Source organism: Oncorhynchus tshawytscha, linkage group LG01 (assembly GCF_018296145.1).
Source record: "Oncorhynchus tshawytscha isolate Ot180627B linkage group LG01, Otsh_v2.0, whole genome shotgun sequence".
In the NCBI taxonomy this organism is placed as follows: Eukaryota; Metazoa; Chordata; class Actinopteri; order Salmoniformes; family Salmonidae; genus Oncorhynchus; species Oncorhynchus tshawytscha.
The window spans coordinates 567,605-582,043 of record NC_056429.1 but is presented as its reverse complement, the minus strand read 5'-3'; the positions used below and the strand labels follow the sequence as shown (position 1 = coordinate 582,043).

Genomic DNA, 14,439 nt, shown 5'->3' with positions numbered 1-14,439 from the left:
GTATAATGTATATTACTGTAGCATACTGCATATTACTGTAGTATAATGGAGAATAATGTATATTACTGTAGCACTCCCTGGAGTATAATGCATATTACTGTAGTATAATGCATATTATTGTAGCATTGGACTGTAGTATAACGCATATTACTGTAGCTCCCTGGAGTACAATGTATAAACTGTAGCATACTGCATATTACTGAATAGGCAATGCATATTACTGTAGCATATGCATACTACTGTAACATAATGCATATTACTGTAGTATAATGTATATTACTGTAGCACAATGCATATTACTGTAGCACAATGCATAAGCATAATGCATAAAATAATGCATATTACTGTAGTATACAATGCATATTACTGTAGTATAATGCATATTACTGTAGTATAATGCATATTACTGTAGCTCCCTGGAGTATAATGTATATTACTGTAGCATAATGCATATTACTGTAGTATAATGCATATTACTGTAGCACAATGCATATTACTGGAGCATAATGCATATATTACTGTAGTATAATGTATATTATTGTAGCATAATGCATATTACTGTAGCATAATGCATATTACTGTAGTATAATGCATATTACTGTAGCATAATGCATATTACTGTAGTATAATGCATATTACTGTAGCACAATGCATATTACTGTAGTATAATGCATATTACTGTAGCATAATGCATATTACTGTAGTATAATGTATATTACTGTAGCATAATGCATATTACTGTAGTATAATGCATATTACTGTAGTACAATGCATATTACTGTAGTATAATGCATATTACTGTAGCAGAATGTAGTATAATGCATATTACTGTAGCATAATGCATATTATTGTAGCATAACGCATATTACTGTAGTATAACGCATATTACTGTAGCATAACGCATATTACTGTAGCATAATGCATATTACTGTAGCACAATGCATATTACTGTAGTATAATGCATATTACTGTAGCTCCATGGAGAATAATGTATATTACTGTAGTATACTGCATATTACTGTAGTATAATGCATATTACTGTAGCCCCCTCCAGTATTTTTTGTATTTATTTTTATTTCACCTTTATTTAACCAGGTAGTCCAGTTGAGAACAAGTTCTCATTTACAATTGCGACCTGGCCAAGATAAAGCAAAGCAGTTCGACACATACAATGACACAGAGTTACACATGGAGTAAAACAAACATACAGTCAATAATACAGTATAAACAAGTCTATATACAATGTGAGCAAATGAGGTGAGAAGGGAGGTAAAGGCAAAAAAAAGGCCATGGTGGCAAAGTAAATACAATATAGCAAGTAAAACACTGGAATGGTAGATTTGAAATGGAAGAATGTGCAAAGTAGAAATAAAAATAATGGGGTGCAAAGGAGCAAAATAAATTAATTAATTAAATACAGTAGGGAAAGAGGTAGTTGTTTGGGCTAAATTATAGGTGGGCTATGTACAGATCCAGTAATCTGTGAGCTGCTCTGACAGCTGGTGCTTAAAGCTAGTGAGGGAGATAGGTGTTTCCAGTTTCAGAGATTTTTGTAGTTCGTTCCAGTCATTGGCAGCAGAGAACTGGAAGGAGAGGCGGCCAAAGAAAGAATTGGTTATGGGGGTGACTAGAGAGATATACCTGCTGGAGCGTGTGCTACAGGTGAGAGATGCTATGGTGACCAGCGAGCTGAGATAAGGGGGGACTTTACCTAGCAGGGTCTTGTAGATGACGTGGAGCCAGTGGGTTTGGCGAGGAGTATGAAGCGAGGGCCAGCCAACGAGAGCGTACAGGTCGCAATGGTGGGTAGTATATGGGGCTTTGGTGACTAAACGCATTGCACTGTGATAGACTGCATCCAATTTGTTGAGTAGGGTATTGGAGGCTATTTTGTAAATGACATCGCCAATGTCGAGGATTGGTAGGATGGTCAGTTTTACAAGGGTATGTTTGGCAGCATGAGTGAAGGATGCTTTGTTGCGAAATAGGAAGCCAATTCTAGATTTAACTTTGGATTGGAGATGTTTGATATGGGTCTGGAAGGAGAGTTTACAGTCTAACCAGACACCTAAGTATTTGTAGTTGTCCACGTATTCTAAGTCGGAGCCGTCCAGAGTAGTGATGTTGGACAGGCGGGCAGGTGCAGGTAGCGATCGGTTGAAGAGCATGCATTTAGTTTTACTTGTATTTAAGAGCAATTGGAGGCCACGGAAGGAGAGTTGTATGGCATTGAAGCTTGCCTGGAGGGTTGTTAACACGGTGTCCAAAGAAGGGCCAGAAGTATACAGAATGGTGTCGTCTGCGTAGAGGTGGATCAGAGACTCACCAGCAGCAAGAGCGACATCATTGATGTATACAGAGAAGAGAGTCGGTCCAAGAATTGAAGCCTGTGGCACCCCCATAGAGACTGCCAGAGGTCTGGACAGCAGACCCTCCGATTTGACACACTGAACTCTATCAGAGAAGTAGTTGGTGAACCAGGCGAGGCAATCATTTGAGAAACCAAGGCTGTCGAGTCTGCCGATGAGGATGTGGTGATTGACAGAGTCGAAAGCCTTGGCCAGATCAATGAATACGGCTGCACAGTAATGTTTCTTATCGATGGCGGTTAAGATATCGTTTAGGACCTTGAGCGTGGCTGAGGTGCACCCATGACCAGCTCTGAAACCAGATTGCATAGCAGAGAAGGTATGGTGAGATTCGAAATGGTCGGTAATCTGTTTGTTGACTTGGCTTTCGAAGACCTTAGAAAGGCAAGGTAGGATAGATATAGGTCTGTAGCAGTTTGGGTCAAGAGTGTCCCGCCCTTTGAAGAGGGGATGACCGCAGCTGCTTTCCAATCTTTGGGAATCTCAGATGACACGAAAGAGAGGTTGAACAGGCTAGTAATAGGGGTGGCAACAATTTCGGCAGATAATTTTAGAAAGAAAGGGTCCAGATTGTCTAGCCGGCTGATTTGTAGGTGTCCAGATTTTGCAGCTCTTTCAGAACATCAGCTGTACGGATTTGGGAGAAGGAGAAATGGGGAAGGCTTGGCGAGTTGCTATGGGGTATAATAATGCAGCATAATGTAGTATAACGCATATTACCGTAGTATAATGCATATTACTGTAGTATAACGCATATTACTGTAGTATAATGCATATTACTGTAGTATAACGCATATTACTGTAGCATAACGCATATTACTGTAGCATAACGCATATTACTGTAGCATAACGCATATTACTGTAGTATAATGCATATTACTGTAGTATAACGCATATTACTGTAGTATAACGCATATTACTGTAGTATAACGCATATTACTGTAGTATAACGCATATTACTGTAGTATAACGCATATTACTGTAGTATAACGCATATTACTGTAGCATAATGCATATTACTGTAGTATAATGCATATTACTGTAGTATAATGCATATTACTGTAGCATAATGCATATTACTGTAGCATAATGCATATTACTGTAGTATAATGCATATTACTGTAGCATATTGCATATTACTGTAGCATAATGCATATTACTGTAGTATAATGCCCCTGCAGTATAATGCATATTACTGTAGCATAATGCATATTACTGTAGTATAATGCATATTACTGTAGTATAATGTATATTACTGTAGCATAATGCATATTACTGTAGTATAATGCATATTACTGTAGCCCCTGTATAACTGCATATTACTGTAGCATAATGCATATTACTGTAGCACAATGCATTTTACTGTAGTATAATGCATATTACTGTAGCATAATGCATATTACTGTAGTATAATGCATATTACTGTAGCCCCCTGCAGTATAATGCATATTACTGTAGCATAATGCATATTACTGTAGTATAATGCATATTACTGTAGCTCCCTGGAGTATAATGTATATTACTGTAGCACAATGCATTTTACTGTAGTATAATGCATATTACTGTAGCCCCCTGTAGAATATTGTATATTACTGTAGTATAATGCATATTACTGTAGCCCCTGCAGTATAATGCATATTACTGTAGCATAATGCATATTACTGTAGTATAATGCATATTACTGTAGCTCCCTGGGGTATAATGTATATTACTGTAGCATACTGCATATTACTGTAGTATAATGCATATTACTGTAGCCCCCTGTAGTATACTGCATATTACTGTAGCATAATGCATATTACTGTAGCATAATGCATATTACTGTAGCATAATGCATATTACTGTAGTATAACACATATTACTGTAGCACAATGCATATTACTGTAGCTCCCTGGAGAATAATGTATATTACTGTAGTATAATGCATATTACTGTAGTATAATGCATATTACTGTAGCTGGAGAATAATGTATATTACTGTAGCATAATGCATTTACTGTAGTATAATGCATATTACTGTAGCTCCCTGGAGTATAATGCATATTACTGTAGTATATTACTGTAGTATAATGCATATTACTGTAGCCCCCTGGCAGTATAATGCATTTTACTGTAGCCCCCTGGAGTATAATGCATATTACTGTAGTATAATGCATATTACTGTAGTTCCCTGGAGAATAATGCATATTACTGTAGTATAATGCATATTACTGTAGTATAATGCATATTACTGTAGCCCCCTGTAGTATACTGCATATTACTGTAGTATAATGCATATTACTGTAGCATACTGCATATTACTGTAGTATAATGCATATTACTGTAGCTCCTGGGGCATAATGCATATTACTGTTGTATAATGCATATTATGTAGCATAATGTATATTACTGTAGCATAATGCATATTACTGTAGTATAATGCATATTACTGCCCCCTGCATAATGTATATTACTGTAGCATAATGCATATTACTGTAGTATAATGCATATTACTGTAGTATAATGCATATTACTGTAGTATAATGTATATTACTGTAGCATAATGCATATTACTGTAGCATAATGCATATTACTGTAGTATAATGCATATTACTGTAGCTCCCTGGAGAATAATGTATATTACTGTAGCATACTGCATATTACTGTAGTATAATGCATATTACTGTAGCCCCTAGTATAATGCATATTACTGTAGCATAATGCATATTACTGTAGCATAATGCATATTACTAGCCCCTAGTATAACACATATTACTGTAGCACAATGCATATTACTGTAGCTCCCTGGAGAGTATAATGCATATTACTGTAGTATACTGCATATTACTGTAGTATAATGCATATTACTGTAGTATAATGCCCTGGAGTATAATGCATATTACTGTAGTATAATGCATATTACTGTAGCATAATGCATATTACTGTAGTATAATGCATATTACTGTAGTATAATGCATATTACTGTAGCTCCCTGGAGCATAATGCATATCACTGTAGTATAATGCATATTACTGTAGCTCCCTGGGTATAATGAATATTACTGTAGCATACTGCATACTACTGTAGTATAATGCATATTATTGTAGTATAATGCATATTACTGTAGTATAATGCATATTACTGCTGTAGTATAATGTATATTGCTGTAGTATACTGCATATTACTGTAGTATAATGCATATTACTGTAGTATAATGCATATTACTGTAGTATAATGCATATTACTGTAGTATAATGCATATTACTGTAGTATACTGCATATTACTGTAGCTCCCTGGAGTATAATGCAGATACAGTTGAAGTCGGAAGTTTACAAACACTTAGGTTGGAGTCATTAAATCTAGTTTTTCAACCACTCCACAAATTTCTTGTTAACAAACTATAGTTTTGGCAAGTCAGATACTTTGTGCATGACAAGTAATTTTTCCAACAATTGTTTACAGACAGAATATTTAACTTGTAAATCACTGCATCACAATTCCAGTGGGTCAGAAGTTTACATACACTAAGTTGACTGTGCCTTTAAACAGCTTGGAAAATTCCAGAAAATGATGTCATGACTTTAGAAGCTTCTGATAGGCTAATAACATCATTTGAGTCAATTCAAGGTGTACCTGTGGATGTATTTCAAGGCCTACCTTCAAACTCAGTGCCTCTTTGCTTGACATCATGGGAAAATCAAAGAAATCAGCAAAGACCTCAGTAAAAAAATTGTAGACCTCCACAAGCCTGGTTCATCCTTGGGAGCAATTTCCAAACGCCTGAAGGTACCACGTTCATCTGCACAAACAATAGTACGCAAGTATAAACATCATGGGACCAAGCAGCTGTCATACCGCTCAGGAAGGAGACATGTTCTGTCTCCTAGAGGTGAAGTACTTTGGTGCAAAAAGTGCAAATCAATCCCAGAACAACAGCAAAGGATCTTGTGAAGATGCTGGACGAAACAGGTACAGCGTATCTATGTCCACAGTAAAATGAGTCCTATACTGACATAACCTGAAAGGCCGCTCAGCAAGGAAGAAGCCACTGCTCCAAAACCGTCATAAAAAAGCCAGACTACGGTTCGCAGTTGCAATCGTACTTTTGGAGAAATGTCCTCTGGTCTAATGAAACAGATATAGAACTGTTTGGCCATAACGACCATCATTATGTTTGGAGGGAAAAGGGGAGGCTTGCAAGCCGAAGAACACCATCCCAACCGTGAAGCACGTAGGTGGCAGCATCATGTTGTGGGGTGCTTTGCTGCAGGAGGGACTGGTGCACTTCACAAAAAGATGACATCATGAGGATGGAAAATTATGAGGGTATATTGAAGCAACATCTCAAGACATCAGTCAGGAAGTTAAAGCTTGGTCGCAAATGGGTCTTCCAAATGGACAATGACCCCAAGCATACTTCCAAAGTTGTGGCAAAATGGCTTAAGGACAACAAAGTCAAGGTATTGGAGTGGCCATCACAAAGCCTTGACCTCATACCTATTGAAAATTTGTGGGCAGAACTGAAAAGGTGTGTGCTAGCAAGGAGGCCTACAAACCTGACTCAGTTACACAGCTCTGTCAGGAGGAAGGGGCCAAAGTTCATCCAACTTATTGTGGGAAGCTTGTGGAAGGTTACCCGAAATGTTTGACCCAAGTTAAACAATTTAAAGGTAATGCTACCAAATACTAATTGAGTGTATGTAAACTTCTGACCCACTGGGAATGTGATGAAAGAAATAAAAGCTGAAATAAATCACTCTACTATTATTCTGACATTTCACATTCTTACAATAAAGTGATGATCCTAACTGACCTAAGACAGGGACTTTTTACTAGGATTAAATGTCAGGAATAGTGAAAAAAATTAGTTTAATTGTATTTGGCTAAGGTGTATGTAAACTTACGACTTCAACTGTACCTTACTGTACTTTCCTGATGTATGATGTGCATTTTTTCTGGAGATTTGTAATGTTTCTTTAGACAAAAAAAGGACAAACAACCAGTGAATTTCAATGAAAGTATGTGAGGCCTCTGGACTCTGGCCTTGGGTCTGATAATATTAGGGACAGAACTATGATAATGTGTTCTTCTGATGATATTAGGGACAGAACTATGATAATGTGTTATTCTGATGATATTAGAGACAGAACTATGATAATGTGTTCTTCTGATGATATTAGGGACAGAACTATGATAATGTGTTCTTCTGATGATATTAGGGACAGAACTATGATAATGTGATCTTCTGATGATATTAGGGACAGAACTATGATAATGTGTTCTTCTGATGATATTAGGGACAGAACTATGATAATGTGTTCTTCTGATGATATTAGGGACAGAACTATGATAATGTGTTCTTCTGATGATATTTGGGACAGAACTATGATAATGTGTTCTTCTGATGATATTAGGGACAGAACTATGATAATGTGTTCTTCTGATGATATTAGCCAACTACCTCAACCCCATATTGTTCTTTTTTTGCTCCTTTTTGCACCCCAGTATCTCTACTTACACATTCATCTTCTGCACATTATCACTCCAGTGTTAAATTGCTAAATTGTAATTATTTTGCCACTATGGCCTATTTATTGCCTTACCTCCCTAATCTTACTACATTTGCACACATTGTGTATAGACTTCTATTGTGTTATTGACTGTACGTTTGTTTATTCCAGATGTAACTCTGTGTTGTTGTTTTTTCGCACTTCTTTGCTTAATCTTGGCCAGGTCACAGTTGTAAATGAGAACTTGTTCACAACTGGCCTACCTGGTTAAATAAAGGTGAAATAAATAAAAAAAATAGAGAACTATGATAATGTGTTATTCTGATGATATTAGAGACAGAACTATGATAATGTGTTATTCTGATGATATTAGAGACAGAACTAGGATAATGTGTTATTCTGATGATAGAGACAGAACTATGATAATGTGTTATTCTGATGATATTAGGGACAGAACTATGATAATGTGTTATTCTGATGATATTAGAGACAGAACTATGATAATGTGTTATTCTGATGATATTAGGGACAGAACTATGATAATGTGTTATTCTGATGATATTAGAGACAGAACTATGATAATGTGTTATTCTGATGATATTAGAGACAGAACTATGATAATGTGTTATTCTGATGATATTAGGGACAGAACTATGATAATGTGTTATTCTGATGATATTAGGGACAGAACTATGATAATGTGTTATTCTGATGATATTAGGGACAGAACTATGATAATGTGTTATTCTGATGATATTAGAGACAGAACTATGATAATGTGTTATTCTGATGATATTAGAGACAGAACTAGGATAATGTGTTATTCTGATGATAGAGACAGAACTATGATAATGTGTTATTCTGATGATATTAGAGACAGAACTATGATAATGTGTTACTGAGATAACTCTTGTTCACGTGTCTTCCACTGGTGGGGATTGATGACTACTGGGCTCTGAATGTTTTGTGAATCTTCACCCACATGGTGTCTGTCTAACCATTTCCTCTCTGTATTTTCACACCTACGATGGGTGAAGCTTGCATTTCTGCTTTCTCAACCTGGCGCTATAAGACCAGTTAGTGTGTCAGACTTCCCAACATAGTAAGTCGGAAACTTCCCCGCCATTGCTTGTTAAATGGCTCTTGGAATGTTACTCAGAATTGTGATTTCCATTTGACCTCTCCATACTCAGCTCCAACCCAGCCGTGAGTTCTGGCATTCTAGAACATGACATCATCCAAGCAGCAGATGTGTTCTAAAGGAGAGTAAGGCTGTTAAGTAGAGCAGAGCAGCTATACTGTTCATAAACACACACTAACTGTAGGATCACAACTAGTTGGTTTCTACCCTCGACACTGTGTTGTCAGACTTCATCTTACACCACTTAAAGAGATGGAGCTAGTGCTTCATCAATCTCTCTCAAGAGGAAGTTTTGACAGGCATATAACAGTCATACCAGTTTCAACAGGCACTGAATACAATGGGCTGAAAGTTAGTAGCTACTTCCCTTTTAATAACCTGAGAGTCTAGGCCAGTAGCTACTGTCCATTTAATAACCTGAGAGTCTAGGTTAGTAGCTACTGTCCATTTAATAACCTGAGAGACTAGGTTAGTAGCTACTGTCCCTTTAATAACCTGAGAGACTAGGCCAGTAGCTACTGTCCATTTAATAACCTGAGAGTCTAGGTTAGTAGCTACTGTCCCTTTAACAACCTGAGAGTCTAGGCCAGTAGCTACTGTCCATTTAATAACCTGAGAGTCTAGGCCAGTAGCTACTGTCCATTTAATAACCTGAGAGTCTAGGCCAGTAGCTACTGTCCATTTAATAACCTGAGAGTCTAGGTTAGTAGCTACTGTCCATTTAATAACCTGAAAGTCTAGGTTAGTAGCTACTGTCCATTTAATAACCTGAGAGTCTAGGTTAGTAGCTACTGTCCCTTTAATAACCTGAGAGTCTAGGCCTGTAGCTACTGTCCATTTAATAACCTGAGAGTCTAGGTTAGTAGCTACTGTCCATTTAATAACCTGAGAGTCTAGGTTAGTAGCTACTGTCCATTTAATAACCTGAGAGTCTAGGTTAGTAGCCACTGTCCCTTTAATAACCTGAGAGTCTAGGTTAGTAGCTACTGTCCCTTTAATAACCTGAGAGTCTAGGCCAGTAGCTACTGTCCATTTAATAACCGAGAGTCTAGGTTAGTAGCTACTGTCCATTTAATAACCTGAGAGTCTAGGTTAGTAGCCACTGTCCCTTTAATAACCTGAGAGTCTAGGTTAGTAGCTACTGTCCCTTTAATAACTTGAGAGTCTAGGTTAGTAGCTACTGTCCATTTAATAACCTGAGAGTCTAGGTCAGTAGCTACTGTCCCTTTAATAACATGAGAGTCTAGGTTAGTAGCTACTGTCCATTTAATAACCTGAAGGCCAGTAGCTACTGACCATTTAATAACCTGAGAGTCTAGGTTAGTAGCTACTGTCCATTTAATAACCTGAGTCTAGGTTAGTAGCTACTGTCCATTTAATAACCTGAGAGTCTAGGCCAGTAGCTACTGTCCATTTAATAACCTGAGAGTCTAGGTTAGTAGCTACTGTCCCTTTATTAACCTGAGAGTCTAGGTTAGTAGCTACTGTCCATTTAATAACCTGAGAGTCTAGGCCAGTAGCTACTTTAATAACCTGAGAGTCTAGGTCATTAGCTACTGTCCATTTAATAACCTGAGAGTCTAGGTTAGTAGCTACTGTCCCTTTAATAACCTGAAAGTCTAGGTTAGTAGCTACTGTCCATTTAATAACCTGAGAGTCTAGGTTAGTAGCTACTGTCCCTTTAATAACCTGAGAGTCTAGGCCATTAGCTACTGTCCATTTAATAACCTGAGAGTCTAGGTTAGTAGCTACTGTCCCTTTAACAACCTGAGAGTCTAGGCCAGTAGCTACTGTCCATTTAATAACCTGAGAGTCTAGGCCAGTAGCTACTGTCCATTTAATAACCTGAGAGTCTAGGCCATTAGCTACTGTCCATTTAATAACCTGAGAGTCTAGGTTAGTAGCTACTGTCCATTTAATAACCTGAGAGTCTAGGTCAGTAGCTACTGTCCCTTTAATAACATGAGTCTAGGTTGAGCTACTGTCCATTTAATAACCTGAGTCTAGGTTAGTAGCTACTGTCCATTTAATAACCTGAGAGTCTAGGCCAGTAGCTACTGTCCATTTAATAACCTGAGAGTCTAGGTCAGTAGCTACTGTCCATTTAATAACCTGAGAGTCTAGGTTAGTAGCTACAGTCCATTTAATAACCTGAGAGTCTAGGTTTGTAGCTACTGTCCATTTAATAACCTGAGAGTCTAGGCCAGTAGCTACTTTAATAACCTGAGAGTCTAGGTCATTAGCTACTGTCCATTTAATAACTGAGAGTCTAGGCCTGTAGCTACTGTCCATTTAATAACCTGAGAGTCTAGGTTAGTAGCTACTGTCCATTTAATAACCTGAGAGTCTAGGTTAGTAGCTACTGTCCATTTAATAACCTGAGAGTCTAGGTTAGTAGCCACTGTCCCTTTAATAACCTGAGAGTCTAGGTTAGTAGCTACTGTCCATTTAATAACCTGAGAGTCTAGGCCAGTAGCTACTGACCATTTAATAACCTGAGAGTCTAGGTTAGTAGCTACTGTCCATTTAATAACCTGAGAGTCTAGGTTAGTAGCTACTGTCCATTTAAGTCTAGGCCAGTAGCTACTGTCAATTTAATAACCTGAGAGTCTAGGTTAGTAGCTACAGTCCATTTAATAACCTGAGAGTCTAGGTTTGTAGCTACTGTCCATTTAATAACCTGAGAGTCTAGGCCAGTAGCTACTTTAATAACCTGAGAGTCTAGGTCATTAGCTACTGTCCATTTAATAACCTGAGAGTCTAGGTTAGTAGCTACTGTCCATTTAATAACCTGAGAGTCTAGGTTAGTAGCTACTGTCCATTTAATAACCTGAGAGTCTAGGCCAGTAGCTACTTTAATAACCTGAGAGTCTAGGTCATTAGCTACTGTCCATTTAATAACCTGAGAGTCTAGGTTAGTAGCTACTGTCCATTTAATAACCTGAGAGTCTAGGTTAGTAGCTACTGTCCATTTAATAACATGAGAGTCTAGGTCAGTAGCTACTGTCCCTTTAATAACATGAGTCTAGGTTAGTAGCTACAGTCCATTTAATAACCTGAGAGTCTAGGTTTGTAGCTACTGTCCATTTAATAACCTGAGAGTCTAGGCCAGTAGCTACTGTCCATTTAATAACCTGAGAGTCTAGGTCAGTAGCTACTGTCCCTTTAATAACATGAGTCTAGGTTAGTAGCTACTGTCCATTTAATAACCCAAGTCTAGGTTAGTAGCTACTGTCCATTTAATAACCTGAGAGTCTAGGCCAGTAGCTGCTGTCCATTTAATAACCTGAGTCTAGGCCAGTAGCTACTGACCATTTAATAACCTGAGAGTCTTTGTTAGTAGCTACTGACCATTTAATAACCTGAGAGTCTAGGTCGGTAGCTACTGTCCCTTTAATAACTTGAGAGTCTAGGTTAGTAGCTACTGTCCATTTAATAACCTGAGAGTCTAGGTCATTAGCTACTGTCCATTTAATAACCTGAGAGTCTAGGTTAGTAGCTACTGTCCATTTAATAACCTGAGAGTCTAGGTTAGTAGCTACTGTCCATTTAATAACCTGAGAGTCTAGGTCAGTAGCTACTGTCCCTTTAATAACATGAGTCTAGGTTAGTAGCTACTGTCCATTTAATAACCTGAGTCTAGGTTAGTAGCTACTGTCCATTTAATAACCTGAGAGTCTAGGCCAGTAGCTACTGTCCATTTAATAACCTGAGAGTCTAGGTTAGTAGCTACTGTCCCTTTATTAACCTGAGAGTCTAGGTTAGTAGCTACTGTCCATTTAATAACCCAGAGTCTAGGCCAGTAATAACCTGAGAGTCTAGGTCATTAGCTATTGTCCATTTAATAACCTGAGAGTCTAGGTTAGTAGCTACTGTCCCTTAATAACCTGAAAGTCTAGGTTAGTAGCTACTGTACATTTAATAACCTGAGAGTCTAGGTTAGTAGCTACTGTCCCTTTAATAACCTGAGAGTCTAGGCCATTAGCTACTGTCCATTTAATAACCTGAGAGTCTAGGCCATTAGCTACTGTCCATTTAATAACCTGAGAGTCTAGGCCAGTAGCTACTGTCCATTTAATAACCTGAGAGTCTAGGCCATTAGCTACTGTCCATTTAATAACCTGAGAGTCTAGGTCAGTAGCTACTGTCCCTTTAATAACATGAGTCTAGGTTAGTAGCTACTGTCCATTTAATAACCTGAGTCTAGGTTAGTAGCTACTGTCCATTTAATAACCTGAGAGTCTAGGCCAGTAGCTACTGTCCATTTAATAACCTGAGAGTCTAGGTCAGTAGCTACTGTCCATTTAATAACCTGAGAGTCTAGGTTAGCTACTGTCCCTTTAATAACATGAGAGTCCACTGTCCATTTAATAACCTGAGGTTAGTAGCTACTGTCCATTTAATAACCTGAGAGTCTAGGTTAGTAGCTACTGTCCATTTAATAACCTGAGAGTCTAGGTTAGTAGCTACTGTCCATTTAATAACCTGAGAGTCTAGGTCAGTAGCTACTGTCCCTTTAATAATAAGTCTAGGTTAGTAGACTGTCCATTTAATAACCTGAGAGTCTAGGCCTAGCTGCTGTCCATTTAATAACCTGAGTCTAGGCCAGTAGCTACTGACCATTTAATAACCTGAGAGTCTTTGTTAGTAGCTACTGACCATTTAATAACCTGAGAGTCTAGGTCAGTAGCTACTGTCCTTTAATAACTTGAGAGTCTAGGTTAGTAGCTACTGTCCCTTTAATAACCTGAGAGTCTAGGTTAGTAGCTACTGTCCCTTTTAACCTGAAGTCTAGGTTAGTAGCTACTGTAACCTGAGGTCTAGGTTAGTAGCTACTGTCCATTTAAAAACCTGAGTCTAGGCCAGTAGCTACTGTCCATTTAATAACCTGAAAGTCTAGGTCAGTAGATACTGTCCATTTAATAACCTGAGAGTCTAGGTTTGTAGCTACTGTCCATTTAATAACCTGAGAGTCTAGGCCAGTAGCTACTTTAATAACCTGAGAGTCTAGGTCATTAGCTACTGTCCATTTAATAACCTGAGAGTCTAGGTTAGTAGCTACTGTCCCTTTAATAACCTGAGAGTCTAGGTTAGTAGCTACTGTCCCTTTAATAACCTGAGAGTCTAGGTTAGTAGCTACTGTCCATTTTATGACCTGAGAGTCAAGGTTAGTAGGTACTGCCCATTTAACAACCTGAGAGTCTAGGCCAGTAGCTATTGTCCATTTAATAACCTGAGAGTCTAGGCCAGTATCTACTGTCCATTTAATAACCCTGAGAGTCTAGGTTAGTAGCTACTGTCCATTTAATAACCCGAGAGTATCTACTGTCCATTTAATAACCTGAGGTCTAGTAGCTACTGTCCATTTAATAACCTGAGAGTCTAGGCCAGTAGCTACTGACCATTTAATAACCTGAGAGTCTAGGTTAGTAGCTACTG

General features: G+C 38.0%; 1 protein-coding gene across 1 annotated transcript in view; it reads right to left on the bottom strand.

Moving 5' to 3' along the window:
• LOC112247879 (TBC1 domain family member 2B-like) overlaps positions 1–14,439 on the bottom strand; it is a gene marked incomplete at its 3' end in the record, with an annotated part of 33,761 nt that overhangs the window by 1,027 nt on the left and 18,295 nt on the right. The window lies entirely within an intron of this gene.